This window comes from Dendrobates tinctorius, unplaced genomic scaffold (assembly GCF_039654945.1).
Source record: "Dendrobates tinctorius isolate UK_male_01 unplaced genomic scaffold, ASM3965494v1 ptg000254l, whole genome shotgun sequence".
NCBI classification, from domain to species: Eukaryota; Metazoa; Chordata; class Amphibia; order Anura; family Dendrobatidae; genus Dendrobates; species Dendrobates tinctorius.
In genome coordinates, this window is record NW_027361921.1 from 4,120,858 (window position 1) to 4,137,094 (window position 16,237).

General features: G+C 37.8%; 9 non-coding genes across 9 annotated transcripts; 5 read left to right on the forward strand and 4 right to left on the reverse strand.

Moving 5' to 3' along the window:
* Positions 1–1,253: 1,253 nt before the first annotated feature.
* Positions 1,254–1,327, reverse strand: TRNAT-AGU (transfer RNA threonine (anticodon AGU)). Its single transcript has one exon. It is a non-coding gene; the product is annotated as a tRNA-Thr (tRNA).
* Positions 1,328–7,332: 6,005 nt separating this feature from the next.
* On the forward strand, positions 7,333–7,414 carry TRNAS-GCU (transfer RNA serine (anticodon GCU)). The gene has a single exon. It is a non-coding gene; the product is annotated as a tRNA-Ser (tRNA).
* A 1,826-nt stretch (positions 7,415–9,240) lies between these two features.
* On the forward strand, positions 9,241–9,322 carry TRNAS-GCU (transfer RNA serine (anticodon GCU)). The gene has a single exon. It is a non-coding gene; the product is annotated as a tRNA-Ser (tRNA).
* Positions 9,323–10,377: 1,055 nt separating this feature from the next.
* On the reverse strand, positions 10,378–10,451 carry TRNAT-AGU (transfer RNA threonine (anticodon AGU)). Its single transcript has one exon. It is a non-coding gene; the product is annotated as a tRNA-Thr (tRNA).
* A 556-nt stretch (positions 10,452–11,007) lies between these two features.
* Positions 11,008–11,089, forward strand: TRNAS-GCU (transfer RNA serine (anticodon GCU)). Its single transcript has one exon. It is a non-coding gene; the product is annotated as a tRNA-Ser (tRNA).
* A 1,481-nt stretch (positions 11,090–12,570) lies between these two features.
* TRNAT-AGU (transfer RNA threonine (anticodon AGU)) lies at positions 12,571–12,644 on the reverse strand. Its single transcript has one exon. It is a non-coding gene; the product is annotated as a tRNA-Thr (tRNA).
* A 556-nt stretch (positions 12,645–13,200) lies between these two features.
* TRNAS-GCU (transfer RNA serine (anticodon GCU)) lies at positions 13,201–13,282 on the forward strand. The gene has a single exon. It is a non-coding gene; the product is annotated as a tRNA-Ser (tRNA).
* Positions 13,283–14,335: 1,053 nt separating this feature from the next.
* Positions 14,336–14,409, reverse strand: TRNAT-AGU (transfer RNA threonine (anticodon AGU)). The gene has a single exon. It is a non-coding gene; the product is annotated as a tRNA-Thr (tRNA).
* A 556-nt stretch (positions 14,410–14,965) lies between these two features.
* Positions 14,966–15,047, forward strand: TRNAS-GCU (transfer RNA serine (anticodon GCU)). The gene has a single exon. It is a non-coding gene; the product is annotated as a tRNA-Ser (tRNA).
* Positions 15,048–16,237: the final 1,190 nt, after the last annotated feature.

Below are 16,237 nucleotides of genomic sequence, written 5' to 3' on the forward strand. Positions count from 1 at the left end.
TAGTTGACGAGATAAGGCAACTCTGACAAAAGCCAACATACAATCTTCAGTGAAAAAACACTGACTGGTAAAAACCCTCTCAACATCTTCCCACCTAAACGCACAAGTGCTATGTAGAAGAGGTGGCCGAGTGGTTAAGGCGATGGACTGCTAATCCATTGTGCTCTGCATGCATGGGTTCGAATCCCATCCTCGTCGGATTAATCTGCTTCTTCTTTCGTGTTGAATGGTTTGGTTTTCATTTTTAACCCAAGCGGTGGACACTTCAAGCATGAAAGTTTACAATACTCCTGTGCTGCTATCAAACTTTGCAGAGTCAGATCTGTAAATCCACTCGTTTTAATTTGTAAAGCTTGATGCCATCCTATATTCTGTAAAGAAAATTATATCCTCTAATTCCTTTTAAAGTGTTTCAACAGCAGAGAATTTTTTTTTCTCAATTGCACTATATTAGGGCTGTGGGAAATTAATATTTGATGACAAACAAGAGTAAAAGTCCTCTTTTTGGGGTAAAAACCCACAAAATGAGATGAAGAATAGAAAGTACTGCTGACATTCAAAATCAAGATTTTCCTTTTACTAAATAGGCTCTTTGACCAACTAAGCCAAAGGACAAACAGATGCGAAACATTAAAAAGCCTGCTTAGAGAGTTAAACAGCCCTAAACTGAGATAAAGAAGGAAGAGGACTGCTGGCATTCAAATTCAAGATTTTCTGTTTACTAAACAGGCTCTTTGACCAACTAAGACAAAGGACAAACAGGTGTGATACATTAGAAAGCCTGCTTAGAGAGTTAAGAAGCCCCAAACTGACATAAAGAAAGAATAGCACTGCTGGCATTCAAATTCAAGATTTTCTGTTTACTAAACAGGCTCTTTGACCAACTAAGACAAAGGACAAATAGGTGTGATACATTAGAAAGCCTGCTTAGAGAGTTAAGAAGCCCCAAACTGACATAAAGAAAGAATAGCTGGCATTCAAATTCAAGATTTTCTGTTTACTAAACAGGCTCTTTGACCAACTAAGCCAAAGGACATAAAGGTGAGATACATTGGATAAACGGATTAGAGATGCATAGAAAGGATGCATTTCAAAACTAAATCAACTGGTTTTACATTGTCATGCTTGAAGCTATCTTTCTTCCTTTATATCTCTTAGGTAGAAGAGATTTTTAATCTCACAATTGCACTATCAGTCGCAAGTGAAACACCTATTTTTAAGATAGGAAGCTTCTTTGTGAGGAGATGAAAACAAGGCACTGCTGAGATTCGAACTCAGGATCTCCTGTTTACTAGACAGGCGCTTTAACCAACTAAGCCACAGCACCAGAAGATGCCATGCACTTGAAATCAAAGGAAGATTGAAGCACCAATCGAACATTCAACTGGTTAGCGCAGCAAAATAATATTGAGCTTGAGTTCCATTCCACGTAGAGCAGAAACATGGAATAAGATTTCAATCTCAGTCATAACACTTAAGAAGCCAAGTAAATTTTGAAGAGCATTCATTTAAAAGACTGACAAATTTACAGAAGCTGTATCGAGGACAAAGGCTTTGAAGTTTTGCAATGGAATGAGCCATCTTTTAGCACAGCTGAAATTTGGGACTTGTTTTGCTTCCAAGTTATGACACAGAATAGACAGATTGAAGAAATGCCATGGCAAAACCAAAAGGAGGAAAAATTATGACTAATTGATATTAAAAACCTCAGCACTGGTTCATTTCTGATAGAGTTTTCCCCAAGCTAACTTCAAACAACAGGCACTGTAGTTGACGAGATAAGGCAACTCTGACAAAAGCCAACATACAATCTTCAGTGAAAAAACACTGACTGGTAAAAACCCTCTCAACATCTTCCCACCTAAACGCACGGGCGCTATGTAGATGAGGTGGACGAGTGGTTAAGGTGATGGACTGTTAATCCATTGTGCTCTGCATGCATGGGTTCGAATCCCATCCTCGTTGGATTAATCTGCTTCTTCTTTCATGTTGAATGGTTTGGTTTTCATTTTTAACCCAAGCGGTGGACACTTCAAGCATGAAAGTTTACAATACTCCTGTGCTGCTATCAAACTTTGCAGAGTCAGATCTGTAAATCCACTCGTTTTAATTTGTAAAGCTTGATGCCATCCTATATTCTGTAAAGAAAATTATATCCTCTAATTCCTTTTAAAGTGTTTCAACAGCAGACAATTTTTTTTCTCAATTGCATTATATTAGGGCTGTGGGAAATTAATATTTGATTACAAACAAGAGTAAAAGTCCTCTTTTGGGGGTAAAAACCCACAAAATGAGATGAAGAATAGAAAGCACTGCTGACATTCAAAATCAAGATTTTCCTTTTACTTAATAGGCTCTTTGACCAACTAAGCCAAAGGACAAACAGGTGCGAAACATTAAAAAGCCTGCTTAGAGAGTTAAACAGCCCTAAACTGAGATAAAGAAGGAAAAGGACTGCTGGCATTCAAATTCAAGATTTTCCATTTACTAAATAGGCTCTTTGACCAACTAAGACAAAGGACAAACAGGTGTGATACATTAGAAAGCCTGCTTAGAGAGTTAAACAGCCCTAAACTGAGATAAAGAAGGAAGAGGACTGCTGGCATTCAAATTCAAGATTTTCTGTTTACTAAACAGGCTCTTTGACCAACTAAGACAAAGGACAAACAGGTGTGATACATTAGAAAGCCTGCTTAGAGCGTAAAGAAGCCCCAAACTGACATAAAGAAAGAATAGCACTGCTGGCATTCAAATTCAAGATTTTCTGTTTGCTAAACAGGCTCTTTGACCAACTAAGCCAAAGGACATAAAGGTGAGATACATTGGATAAACGGATTAGAGATGCATAGAAAGGAGGCATTTCAAAACTAAATCAACTGGTTTTACATTGTCATGCTTGAAGCCATCTTTCTTCCTTTATATCGCTTAGATAGAAGAGATTTTTAATCTCACAATTTCACTATCAGTCGCAAGTGAAACACCTATTTTTAAGATAGGAAGCTTCTTTGTGAGGCTATGAAAACAAGGCACTGCTGAGATTCGAACTCAGGATCTCCTGTTTACTAGACAGGCACTTTAACCAACTAAGCCACAGCACCAGAAGATGGAATGCATTTGAAATCAAAGGAAGATTGAAGCACCAATCGAACATTCAACTGGTTAGCGCAGCAAAACAATATTGAGCTTGAGTTCCATTCCAAGTAGAGCAGAAACATGGAATAAGATTTCAATCTCAGTCATGACACTTAAGAAGCCAAGTAAATTTTGAAGAGCATTCATTTAAAAGACTGACAAATTTACAGAAGCTGTATCGAGGACAAAGGCTTTGAAGTTTTGCAATTGAATGAGCCATCTTTTAGCACAGCTGAAATTTGGGACTTGTTTTGCTTCCAAGTTATGACACAGAATAGACAGATTGAAGAAATGCCATGGCAAAACCAAAAGGAGGAAAAATTATGACTAATTGATATTAAAAACCTCAGCACTGGTTCATTTCTGATAGAGTTTTCCCCAAGCTAACTTCAAACAACAGGCACTGTAGTTGACGAGATAAGGCAACTCTGACAAAAGCCAACATCCAATCTTCAGTGAAAAAACACTGACTGGTAAAAACCCTCTCAACATCTTCCCACCTAAACGCACGGGAGCTAAGTAGACGAGGTGGCCGAGTGGTTAAGGGGATGGACTGCTAATCCATTGTGCTCTGCATGCATGGGTTGGAATCCCATCCTCGTCGGATTAATCTGCTTCTTCTTTCATGTTGAATGGTTTGGTTTTCATTTTTAACCCAAGCAGTGGAACCCTTCAAGCATGAAAGTTTACAATACTCCTGTGCTGCTATCAAACTTTGCAGAGTCAGATCTGTAAATCCACTCGTTTTAATTTGTAAAGCTTGATGCCATACTATATTCTGTAAAGAAAATTATATCCTCTAATTCCTTTTAAAGTGTTTCAACAGCAGACAATTTTTTTTCTCAATTGCATTATATTAGGGCTGTGGGAAATTAATATTTGATTACAAACAAGAGTAAAAGTCCTCTTTTGGGGGTAAAAACCCACAAAATGAGATGAAGAATAGAAAGCACTGCTGACATTCAAAATCAAGATTTTCCTTTTACTAAATAGGCTCTTTGACCAATAAGCCAAAGGACAAACAGGTGCGAAACATTAAAAAGCCTGCTTAGAGAGTTAAACAGCCCTAAACTGAGATAAAGAAGGAAAAGGACTGCTGGCATTCAAATTCAAGATTTTCCATTTACTAAATAGGCTCTTTGACCAACTAAGACAAAGGACAAACAGGTGTGATACATTAGAAAGCCTGCTTAGAGAGTTAAACAGCCCTAAACTGAGATAAAGAAGGAAGAGGACTGCTGGCATTCAAATTCAAGATTTTCTGTTTACTAAACAGGCTCTTTGACCAACTAAGACAAAGGACAAACAGGTGTGATACATTAGAAAGCCTGCTTAGAGAGTTAAGAAGCCCCAAACTGACATAAAGAAAGAATAGCACTGCTGGCATTCAAATTCAAGATTTTCTGTTTACTAAACAGGCTCTTTGACCAACTAAGCCAAAGGACATAAAGGTGAGATACATTGGATAAACGGATTAGAGATGCATAGAAAGGAGGCATTTCAAAACTAAATCAACTGGTTTTACATTGTCATGCTTGCAGCTATCTTTCTTCCTTTATATCTCTTAGATAGAAGAGATTTTTAATCTCACAATTGCACTATCAGTGGCAAGTGAAACACCTATTTTTAAGATAGGAAGCTTCTTTGTGAGGAGATGAAAACAAGGCACTGCTGAGAATCGAACTCAGGATCTCCTGTTTACTAGACAGGCGCTTTAACCAATTAAGCCACAGCACCAGAAGATGGCATGCATTTGAAATCCAAGGAAGATTGAAGCACCAATCGAACATTCAACTGGTTAGCGCAGCAAAACAATATTGAGCTTGAGTTCCATTCCACGTAGAGCAGAAACATGGAATAACATTTCAATCTCAGTCATAACACTTAAGAAGCCAAGTAAATTTTGAAGAGGATTCATTTAAAAGACTGACAAATTTACAGAAGCTGTATCGAGGACAAAGGCTTTGAAGTTTTGCAATTGAATGAGCCATCTTTTAGCACAGCTGAAATTTGGGACTTGTTTTGCTTCCAGGTTATGACACAGAATAGACAGATTGAAGAAATGCCATGGCAAAACCAAAAGGAGGAAAAATTATGACTAATTGATATTAAAAACCTCAGCACTGGTTCATTTCTGATAGAGTTTTCCTCAAGCTAACTTCAAACAACAGGCACTGTAGTTGACGAGATAAGGCAACTCTGACAAAAGCCAACATCCAATCTTCAGTGAAAAAACACTGACTGGTAAAAACCCTCTCAACATCTTCCCACCTAAACGCACAGGTGCTATGTAGAAGAAGTGGCCGAGTGGTTAAGGCGATGGACTGCTAATCCATTGTGCTCTGCATGCATGGGTTCGAATTCCATCCTCGTCGGATTAATCTGCTTCTTCTATCGTGTTGAATGGTTTGGTTTTCATTTTTAACTCAAGCGGTGGACACTTCAAGCATGAAAGTTTACAATACTCCTGTGCTGCTATCAAACTTTGCAGAGTCAGATCTGTAAATCCACTGGTTTTAATTTGTAAAGCTTGATGCCATCCTATATTCTGTAAAGAAAATTATATCCTCTAATTCCTTTTAAAGTGTTTCAGCAGCAGACAATTTTTTTCTCAATTGCACTATATTAGGGCTGTGGGAAATTAATATTTGATGACAAACAAGAGTAAAAGTCCTCTTTTTGGGGTAAAAACCCACAAAATGAGATGAAGAATAGAAAGCACTTCTGACATTCAAAATCAAGATTTTCCTTTTACTAAATAGGCTCTTTGACCAACTAAGCCAAAGGACAAACAGGTGCGAAACATTAAAAAGCCTGCTTAGAGAGTTAAACAGCCCTAAACTGAGATAAAGAAGGAAAAAGACTGCTGGCATTCAAATTCAAGATTTTCCATTTACTAAATAGGCTCTTTGACCAACTAAGACAAAGGACAAACAGGTGTGATACATTAGAAAGCCTGCTTAGAGAGTTAAACAGCCCTAAACTGAGATAAAGAAGGAAGAGGACTGCTGGCATTCAAATTCAAGATTTTCTGTTTACTAAACAGGCTCTTTGACCAATTAAGACAAAGGACAAACAGGTGTGATACATTAGAAAGCCTGCTTAGAGAGTTAAGAAGCCCCAAACTGACATAAAGAAAGAATAGCACTGCTGGCATTCAAATTCAAGATTTTCTGTTTGCTAAACAGGCTCTTTGACCAACTAAGACAAAGGACAAATAGGTGTGATACATTAGAAAGCCTGCTTAGAGAGTTAAGAAGCCCCAAACTGACATAAAGAAAGAATAGCTGGCATTCAAATTCAAGATTTTCTGTTTACTAAACAGGCTCTTTGACCAACTAAGCCAAAGGACATAAAGGTGAGATACATTGGATAAACGGATTAGAGATGCATAGAAAGGATGCATTTCAAAACTAAATCATCTGGTTTTACATTGTCATGCTTGAAGCCATCTTTGTTCCTTTATATCTCTTAGGTAGAAGAGATTTTTAATCTCATAATTGCACTATCAGTCGCAAGTGAAACACCTATTTTTAAGACAGGAAGCTTCTTTGTGAGGAGATGAAAACAAGGCACTGCTGAGATTCGAACTCAGGATCTCCTGTTTACTAGACATGCGCTTTAACCAACTAAGCCACAGTATGAGAAGATGGCATGCACTTGAAATCAAAGGAAGATTGAAGCACCAATCGAACATTCAACTGGTTAGCGCAGCAAAATAATATTGAGCTTGAGTTCCATTCCACGTAGAGCAGAAACATGGAATAAGATTTCAATCTCAGTCATAACACTTAAGAAGCCAAGTAAATTTTGAAGAGCATTCATTTAAAAGACTGACAAATTTACAGAAGCTGTATCGAGGACAAAGGCTTTGAAGTTTTGCAATTGAATGAGCCATCTTTTAGCACAGCTGAAATTTGGGACTTGTTTTGCTTCCAAGTTATGACACAGAATAGACAGATTGAAGAAATGCCATGGCAAAACCAAAAGGAGGAAAAATTTTGACTAATTGATATTAAAAACCTCAGCACTGGTTCATTTCTGATAGAGTTTTCCCCAAGCTAACTTCAAACAACAGGCACTGTAGTTGATGAGATAAGGCAACTCTGACAAAAGCCAACATACAATCTTCAGTGAAAAAACACTGACTGGTAAAAACCCTCTCAACATCTTCCCACCTAAACGCAAGGGCGCTATGTAGACGAGGTGGCCGAGTGGTTAAGGCGATGGACTGCTAATCCATTGTGCGCTGCATGCATGGGTTCGAATCCCATCCTCGTCGGATTAATCTGCTTCTTCTTTCGTGTTGAATGGTTTGGTTTTCATTTTTAACCCAAGCGGTGGACACTTCAAGCATGAAATTTTACAATACTCCTGTGCTGCTATCAAACTTTGCAGAGTCAGATCTGTAAATCCACTGGTTTTAATTTGTAAAGCTTGATGCCATCCTATATTCTGTAAAGAAAATTATATCCTCTAATTCCTTTTAAAGTGTTTCAACAGCAGACAATTTTTTTTCTCAATTGCACTATATTAGGGCTGTGGGAAATTAATATTTGATGACAAACAAGAGTAAAAGTCCTCTTTTTGGGGTAAAAACCCACAAAATGAGATGAAGAATAGAAAGCACTGCTGACATTCAAAATCAAGATTTTCCTTTTACTAAATAGGCTCTTTGACCAACTAAGCCAAAGGACAAACAGGTGCGAAACATTAAAAAGCCTGCTTAGAGAGTTAAACAGCCCTAAACTGAGATAAAGAAGGAAAAGGACTGCTGGCATTCAAATTCAAGATTTTCCATTTACTAAATAGGCTCTTTGACCAACTAAGACAAAGGACAAACAGGTGTGATACATTAGAAAGCCTGCTTAGAGAGTTAAACAGCCCTAAACTGAGATAAAGAAGGAAGAGGACTGCTGGCATTCAAATTCAAGATTTTCTGTTTACTAAACAGGCTCTTTGACCAACTAAGACAAAGGACAAACAGGTGTGATACATTAGAAAGCCTGCTTAGAGAGTTAAGAAGCCCCAAACTGACATAAAGAAAGAATAGCACTGCTGGCATTCAAATTCAAGATTTTCTGTTTACTAAACAGGCTCTTTGACCAACTAAGACAAAGGACAAATAGGTGTGATACATTAGAAAGCCTGCTTAGAGAGTTAAGAAGCCCCAAACTGACATAAAGAAAGAATAGCTGGCATTCAAATTCAAGATTTTCTGTTTACTAAACAGGCTCTTTGACCAACTAAGCCAAAGGACATAAAGGTGAGATACATTGGATAAACGGATTAGAGATGCATAGAAAGGATGCATTTCAAAACTAAAACAACTAGTTTTACATTGTCATGCTTGAAGCCATCTTTCTTCCTTTATATCTCTTAGGTAGAAGAGATTTTTAATCTCACAATTGCACTATCAGTGGCAAGTGAAACACCTATTTTTAAGATAGGAAGCTTCTTTGTGAGGAGATGAAAACAAGGCACTGCTGAGATTCGAACTCAGGATCTCCTGTTTACTAGACAGGCGCTTCAACCAACTAAGCCACAGTACCAGAAGACGGCATGCACTTGAAATCAAAGGAAGATTGAAGCACCAATCGAACATTCAACTGGTTAGCGCAGCAAAATAATATTGAGCTTGAGTTCCATTCCACGTAGAGCAGAAACATGGAATAAGATTTCAATCTCAGTCATAACACTTAAGAAGCCAAGTAAATTTTGAAGAGCATTCATTTAAAAGACTGACAAATTTACAGAAGCTGTATCGAGGACAAAGGCTTTGAAGTTTTGCAATTGAATGAGCCATCTTTTAGCACAGCTGAAATTTGGGACTTGTTTTGCTTCCAAGTTATGACACAGAATAGACAGATTGAAGAAATGCCATGGCAAAACCAAAAGGAGGAAAAATTATGACTAATTGATATTAAAAACCTCAGCACTGGTTCATTTCTGATAGAGTTTTCCCCAAGCTAACTTCAAACAACAGGCACTGTAGTTGATGAGATAAGGCAACTCTGACAAAAGCCAACATACAATCTTCAGTGAAAAAACACTGACTGGTAAAAACCCTCTCAACATCTTCCCACCTAAACGCACGGGCGCTATGTAGACGAGGTGGCCGAGTGGTTAAGGTGATGGACTGCTAATCCATTGTGCTCTGCATGCATGGGTTCGAATCCCATCCTCGTCGGATGAATCTGCGTCTTCTTTCATGTTGAATGGTTTGGTTTTCATTTTTAACCCAAGCGGTGGACACTTCAAGCATGAAAGTTTACAATACTCCTGTGCTGCTATCAAACTTTGCAGAGTCAGATCTGTAAATCCACTCGTTTTAATTTGTAAAGCTTGATGCCATCCTATATTCTGTAAAGAAAATTATATCCTCTAATTCCTTTTAAAGTGTTTCAACAGCAGAGAATTTTTTTTCTCAATTGCACTATATTAGGGCTGTGGGAAATTAATATTTGATGACAAACAAGAGTAAAAGTCCTCTTTTTGGGGTAAAAACCCACAAAATGAGATGAAGAATAGAAAGTACTGCTGACATTCAAAATCAAGATTTTCCTTTTACTAAATAGGCTCTTTGACCAACTAAGCCAAAGGACAAACAGGTGCGAAACATTAAAAACGCCTGCTTAGAGAGTTAAACAGCCCTAAACTGAGATAAAGAAGGAAGAGGACTGCTGGCATTCAAATTCAAGATTTTCTGTTTACTAAAAAGGCTCTTTGACCAACTAAGACAAAGGACAAACAGGTGTGATACATTAGAAAGCCTGCTTAGAGAGTTAAGAAGCCCCAAACTGACATAAAGAAAGAATAGCACTGCTGGCATTCAAATTCAAGATTTTCTGTTTACTAAACAGGCTCTTTGACCAACTAAGACAAAGGACAAATAGGTGTGATACATTAGAAAGCCTGCTTAGAGAGTTAAGAAGCCCCAAACTGACATAAAGAAAGAATAGCTGGCATTCAAATTCAAGATTTTCTGTTTACTAAACAGGCTCTTTGACCAACTAAGCCAAAGGACATAAAGGTGAGATACATTGGATAAACGGATTAGAGATGCATAGAAAGGATGCATTTCAAAACTAAAACAACTAGTTTTACATTGTCATGCTTGAAGCCATCTTTCTTCCTTTATATCTCTTAGGTAGAAGAGATTTTTAATCTCACAATTGCACTATCAGTGGCAAGTGAAACACCTATTTTTAAGATAGGAAGCTTCTTTGTGAGGAGATGAAAACAAGGCACTGCTGAGATTCGAACTCAGGATCTCCTGTTTACTAGACAGGCGCTTTAACCAACTAAGCCACAGTACCAGAAGATGGCATGCACTTGAAATCAAAGGAAGATTGAAGCACCAATCGAACATTCAACTGGTTAGCGCAGCAAAATAATATTGAGCTTGAGTTCCATTCCACGTAGAGCAGAAACATGGAATAAGATTTCAATCTCAGTCATAACACTTAAGAAGCCAAGTAAATTTTGAAGAGCATTCATTTAAAAGACTGACAAATTTACAGAAGCTGTATCGAGGACAAAGGCTTTGAAGTTTTGCAATTGAATGAGCCATCTTTTAGCACAGCTGAAATTTGGGACTTGTTTTGCTTCCAAGTTATGACACAGAATAGACAGATTGAAGAAATGCCATGGCAAAACCAAAAGGAGGAAAAATTATGACTAATTGATATTAAAAACCTCAGCACTGGTTCATTTCTGATAGAGTTTTCCCCAAGCTAACTTCAAACAACAGGCACTGTAGTTGATGAGATAAGGCAACTCTGACAAAAGCCAACATACAATCTTCAGTGAAAAAACACTGACTGGTAAAAACCCTCTCAACATCTTCCCACCTAAACGCACGGGCGCTATGTAGACGAGGTGGCCGAGTGGGTAAGGTGATGGACTGCTAATCCATTGTGCTCTGCATGCATGGGTTCGAATCCCATCCTCGTCGGATTAATCTGCGTCTTCTTTCATGTTGAATGGTTTGGTTTTCATTTTTAACCCAAGCGGTGGACACTTCAAGCATGAAAGTTTACAATACTCCTGTGCTGCTATCAAACTTTGCAGAGTCAGATCTGTAAATCCACTCGTTTTAATTTGTAAAGCTTGATGCCATCCTATATTCTGTAAAGAAAATTATATCCTCTAATTCCTTTTAAAGTGTTTCAACAGCAGAGAATTTTTTTCTCAATTGCACTATATTAGGGCTGTGGGAAATTAATATTTGATGACAAACAAGAGTAAAAGTCCTCTTTTTGGGGTAAAAACCCACAAAATGAGATGAAGAATAGAAAGTACTGCTGACATTCAAAATCAAGATTTTCCTTTTACTAAATAGGCTCTTTGACCAACTAAGCCAAAGGACAAACAGGTGCGAAACATTAAAAAGCCTGCTTAGAGAGTTAAACAGCCCTAAACTGAGATAAAGAAGGAAAAGGACTGCTGGCATTCAAATTCAAGATTTTCCATTTACTAAATAGGCTCTTTGACCAAGTAAGACAAAGGACAAACAGGTGTGATACATTAGAAAGCCTGCTTAGAGAGTTAAACAGCCCTAAACTGAGATAAAGAAGGAAGAGGACTGCTGGCATTCAAATTCAAGATTTTCTGTTTACTAAACAGGCTCTTTGACCAACTAAGACAAAGGACAAATAGGTGTGATACATTAGAAAGCCTGCTTAGAGAGTTAAGAAGCCCCAAACTGACATAAAGAAAGAATTGCTGGCATTCAAATTCAAGATTTTCTGTTTACTAAACAGGTTCTTTGACCAACTAAGCCAAAGGACATAAAGGTGAGATACATTGGATAAACGGATTAGAGATGCATAGAAGGAAGGCATTTCAAAACTAAATCAACTGGTTTTACATTGTCATGCTTGAAGCCATCTTTCTTCCTTTATATCTCTTAGATAGAAGAGATTTTTAATCTCACAATTGCACTATCAGTGGCAAGTGAAACACCTATTTTTAAGATAGGAAGCTTCTTTGTGAGGAGATGAAAACAAGGCACTGCTGAGATTCGAACTCAGGATCTCCTGTTTACTAGACAGGCGCTTTAACCAACTAAGACAAAGGACAAATAGGTGTGATACATTAGAAAGCCTGCTTAGAGAGTTAAGAAGCCCCAAACTGACATAAAGAAAGAATAGCTGGCATTCAAATTCAAGATTTTCTGTTTACTAAACAGGCTCTTTGACCAACTAAGCCAAAGGACATAAAGGTGAGATACATTGGATAAACGGATTAGAGATGCATAGAAAGGATGCATTTCAAAACTAAAACAACTAGTTTTACATTGTCATGCTTGAAGCCATCTTTCTTCCTTTATATCTCTTAGGTAGAAGAGATTTTTAATCTCACAATTGCACTATCAGTGGCAAGTGAAACACCTATTTTTAAGATAGGAAGCTTCTTTGTGAGGAGATGAAAACAAGGCACTGCTGAGATTCGAACTCAGGATCTCCTGTTTACTAGACAGGCGCTTTAACCAACTAAGCCACAGTACCAGAAGATGGCATGCACTTGAAATCAAAGGAAGATTGAAGCACCAATCGAACATTCAACTGGTTAGCGCAGCAAAATAATATTGAGCTTGAGTTCCATTCCACGTAGAGCAGAAACATGGAATAAGATTTCAATCTCAGTCATAACACTTAAGAAGCCAAGTAAATTTTGAAGAGCATTCATTTAAAAGACTGACAAATTTACAGAAGCTGTATCGAGGACAAAGGCTTTGAAGTTTTGCAATTGAATGAGCCATCTTTTAGCACAGCTGAAATTTGGGACTTGTTTTGCTTCCAAGTTATGACACAGAATAGACAGATTGAAGAAATGCCATGGCAAAACCAAAAGGAGGAAAAATTATGACTAATTGATATTAAAAACCTCAGCACTGGTTCATTTCTGATAGAGTTTTCCCCAAGCTAACTTCAAACAACAGGCACTGTAGTTGATGAGATAAGGCAACTCTGACAAAAGCCAACATACAATCTTCAGTGAAAAAACACTGACTGGTAAAAACCCTCTCAACATCTTCCCACCTAAACGCACGGGCGCTATGTAGACGAGGTGGCCGAGTGGGTAAGGTGATGGACTGCTAATCCATTGTGCTCTGCATGCATGGGTTCGAATCCCATCCTCGTCGGATTAATCTGCGTCTTCTTTCATGTTGAATGGTTTGGTTTTCATTTTTAACCCAAGCGGTGGACACTTCAAGCATGAAAGTTTACAATACTCCTGTGCTGCTATCAAACTTTGCAGAGTCAGATCTGTAAATCCACTCGTTTTAATTTGTAAAGCTTGATGCCATCCTATATTCTGTAAAGAAAATTATATCCTCTAATTCCTTTTAAAGTGTTTCAACAGCAGAGAATTTTTTTCTCAATTGCACTATATTAGGGCTGTGGGAAATTAATATTTGATGACAAACAAGAGTAAAAGTCCTCTTTTTGGGGTAAAAACCCACAAAATGAGATGAAGAATAGAAAGTACTGCTGACATTCAAAATCAAGATTTTCCTTTTACTAAATAGGCTCTTTGACCAACTAAGCCAAAGGACAAACAGGTGCGAAACATTAAAAAGCCTGCTTAGAGAGTTAAACAGCCCTAAACTGAGATAAAGAAGGAAAAGGACTGCTGGCATTCAAATTCAAGATTTTCCATTTACTAAATAGGCTCTTTGACCAAGTAAGACAAAGGACAAACAGGTGTGATACATTAGAAAGCCTGCTTAGAGAGTTAAACAGCCCTAAACTGAGATAAAGAAGGAAGAGGACTGCTGGCATTCAAATTCAAGATTTTCTGTTTACTAAACAGGCTCTTTGACCAACTAAGACAAAGGACAAATAGGTGTGATACATGAGAAAGCCTGCTTAGAGAGTTAAGAAGCCCCAAACTGACATAAAGAAAGAATTGCTGGCATTCAAATTCAAGATTTTCTGTTTACTAAACAGGTTCTTTGACCAACTAAGCCAAAGGACATAAAGGTGAGATACATTGGATAAACGGATTAGAGATGCATAGAAAGGAGGCATTTCAAAACTAAATCAACTGGTTTTACATTGTCATGCTTGAAGCCATCTTTCTTCCTTTATATCTCTTAGATAGAAGAGATTTTTAATCTCACAATTGCACTATCAGTCGCAAGTGAAACACCGATTTTTAAGATAGGAAGCTTCTTTGTGAGGAGATGAAAACAAGGCACTGCTGAGACTCGAACTCAGGATCTCCTGTTTACTAGACAGGCGCTTTAACCAACTAAGCCACAGCACCAGAAGATGGCATGCACTTGAACTCAAAGGAAGATTGAAGCACCAATCGAACATTCAACTGGTTAGCGCAGCAAAATAATATTGAGCTTGAGTTCCATTCCACGTAGAGCAGAAACATGGAATAAGATTTCAATCTCAGTCATAACACTTAAGAAGCCAAGTAAATTTTGAAGAGCATTCATTTAAAAGACTGACAAATTTACAGAAGCTGTATCGAGGACAAAGGCTTTGAAGTTTTGCAATTGAATGAGCCATCTTTTAGCACAGCTGAAATTTGGGACTTGTTTTGCTTCCAAGTTATGACACAGAATAGACAGATTGAAGAAATGCCATGGCAAAACCAAAAGGAGGAAAAATTATGACTAATTGATATTAAAAACCTCAGCACTGGTTCATTTCTGATAGAGTTTTCCCCAAGCTAACTTCAAACAACAGGCACTGTAGTTGACGAGATAAGGCAACTCTGACAAAAGCCAACATACAATCTTCAGTGAAAAAACACTGACTGGTAAAAACCCTCTCAACATCTTCCCACCTAAACGCACAGGCGCTATGTAGACGAGGTGGCCGAGTGGTTAAGGTGATGGACTGCTAATCCATTGTGCTCTGCATGCATGGGTTCGAATCCCATCCTCGTCGTATTAATCTGCTTCTTCTTTCATGTTGAATGGTTTGGTTTTCATTTTTAACCCAAGCGGTGGACACTTCAAGCATGAAAGTTTACAATACTCCTGTGCTGTTATCAAACTTTGCAGAGTCAGATCTGTAAATCCACTCGTTTTAATTTGTAAAGCTTGATGCCATCCTATATTCTGTAAAGAAAATTATATCCTCTAATTCCTTTTAAAGTGTTTCAACAGCAGAGAATTTTTTTTCTCAATTGCACTATATTAGGGCTGTGGGAAATTAATATTTGATGACAAACAAGAGTAAAAGTCCTCTTTTTGGGGTAAAAACCCACAAAATGAGATGAAGAATAGAAAGCACTGCTGACATTCAAAATCAAGATTTTCCTTTTACTAAATAGGCTCTTTGACCAACTAAGCCAAAGGACAAACAGGTGCGAAACATTAAAAAGCCTGCTTAGAGAGTTAAACAGCCCTAAACTGAGATAAAGAAGGAAAAGGACTGCTGGCATTCAAATTCAAGATTTTCCATTTACTAAATAGGCTCTTTGACCAACTAAGACAAAGGACAAAGAGGTGTGATACATTAGAAAGCCTGCTTAGAGAGTTAAACAGCCCTAAACTGAGATAAAGAAGGAAGAGGACTGCTGGCATTCAAATTCAAGATTTTCTGTTTACTAAACAGGCTCTTTGACCAACTAAGACAAAGGACAAATAGGTGTGATACATTAGAAAGCCTGCTTAGAGAGTTAAGAAGCCCCAAACTGACATAAAGAAAGGATAGCTGGCATTCAAATTCAAGATTTTCTGTTTACTAAACAGGCTCTTTGACCAACTAAGCCAAAGGACATAAAGGTGAGATACATTGGATAAACGGATTAGAGATGCATAGAAAGGAGGCATTTCAAAAATAAATCAACTGGTTTTACATTGTCATGCTTGAAGCCATCTTTCTTCCTTTGATTCGAACCCAGGATCTCCTGTTTACTAGACAGGCGCTTTAACCAACTAAGCCACAGCACCAGAAGATGGAATGCATTTGAAATCCAAGGAAGATTGAAGCACCAATCGAACATTCAACTGATTAGCGCAGCAAAACAATATTGAGCTTGAGTTCCATTCCACGTAGAGCAGAAACATGGAATAAGATTTCAATCTCAGTCATAACACTTAAGAAGCCAAGTAAATTTTGAAGAGCATTCA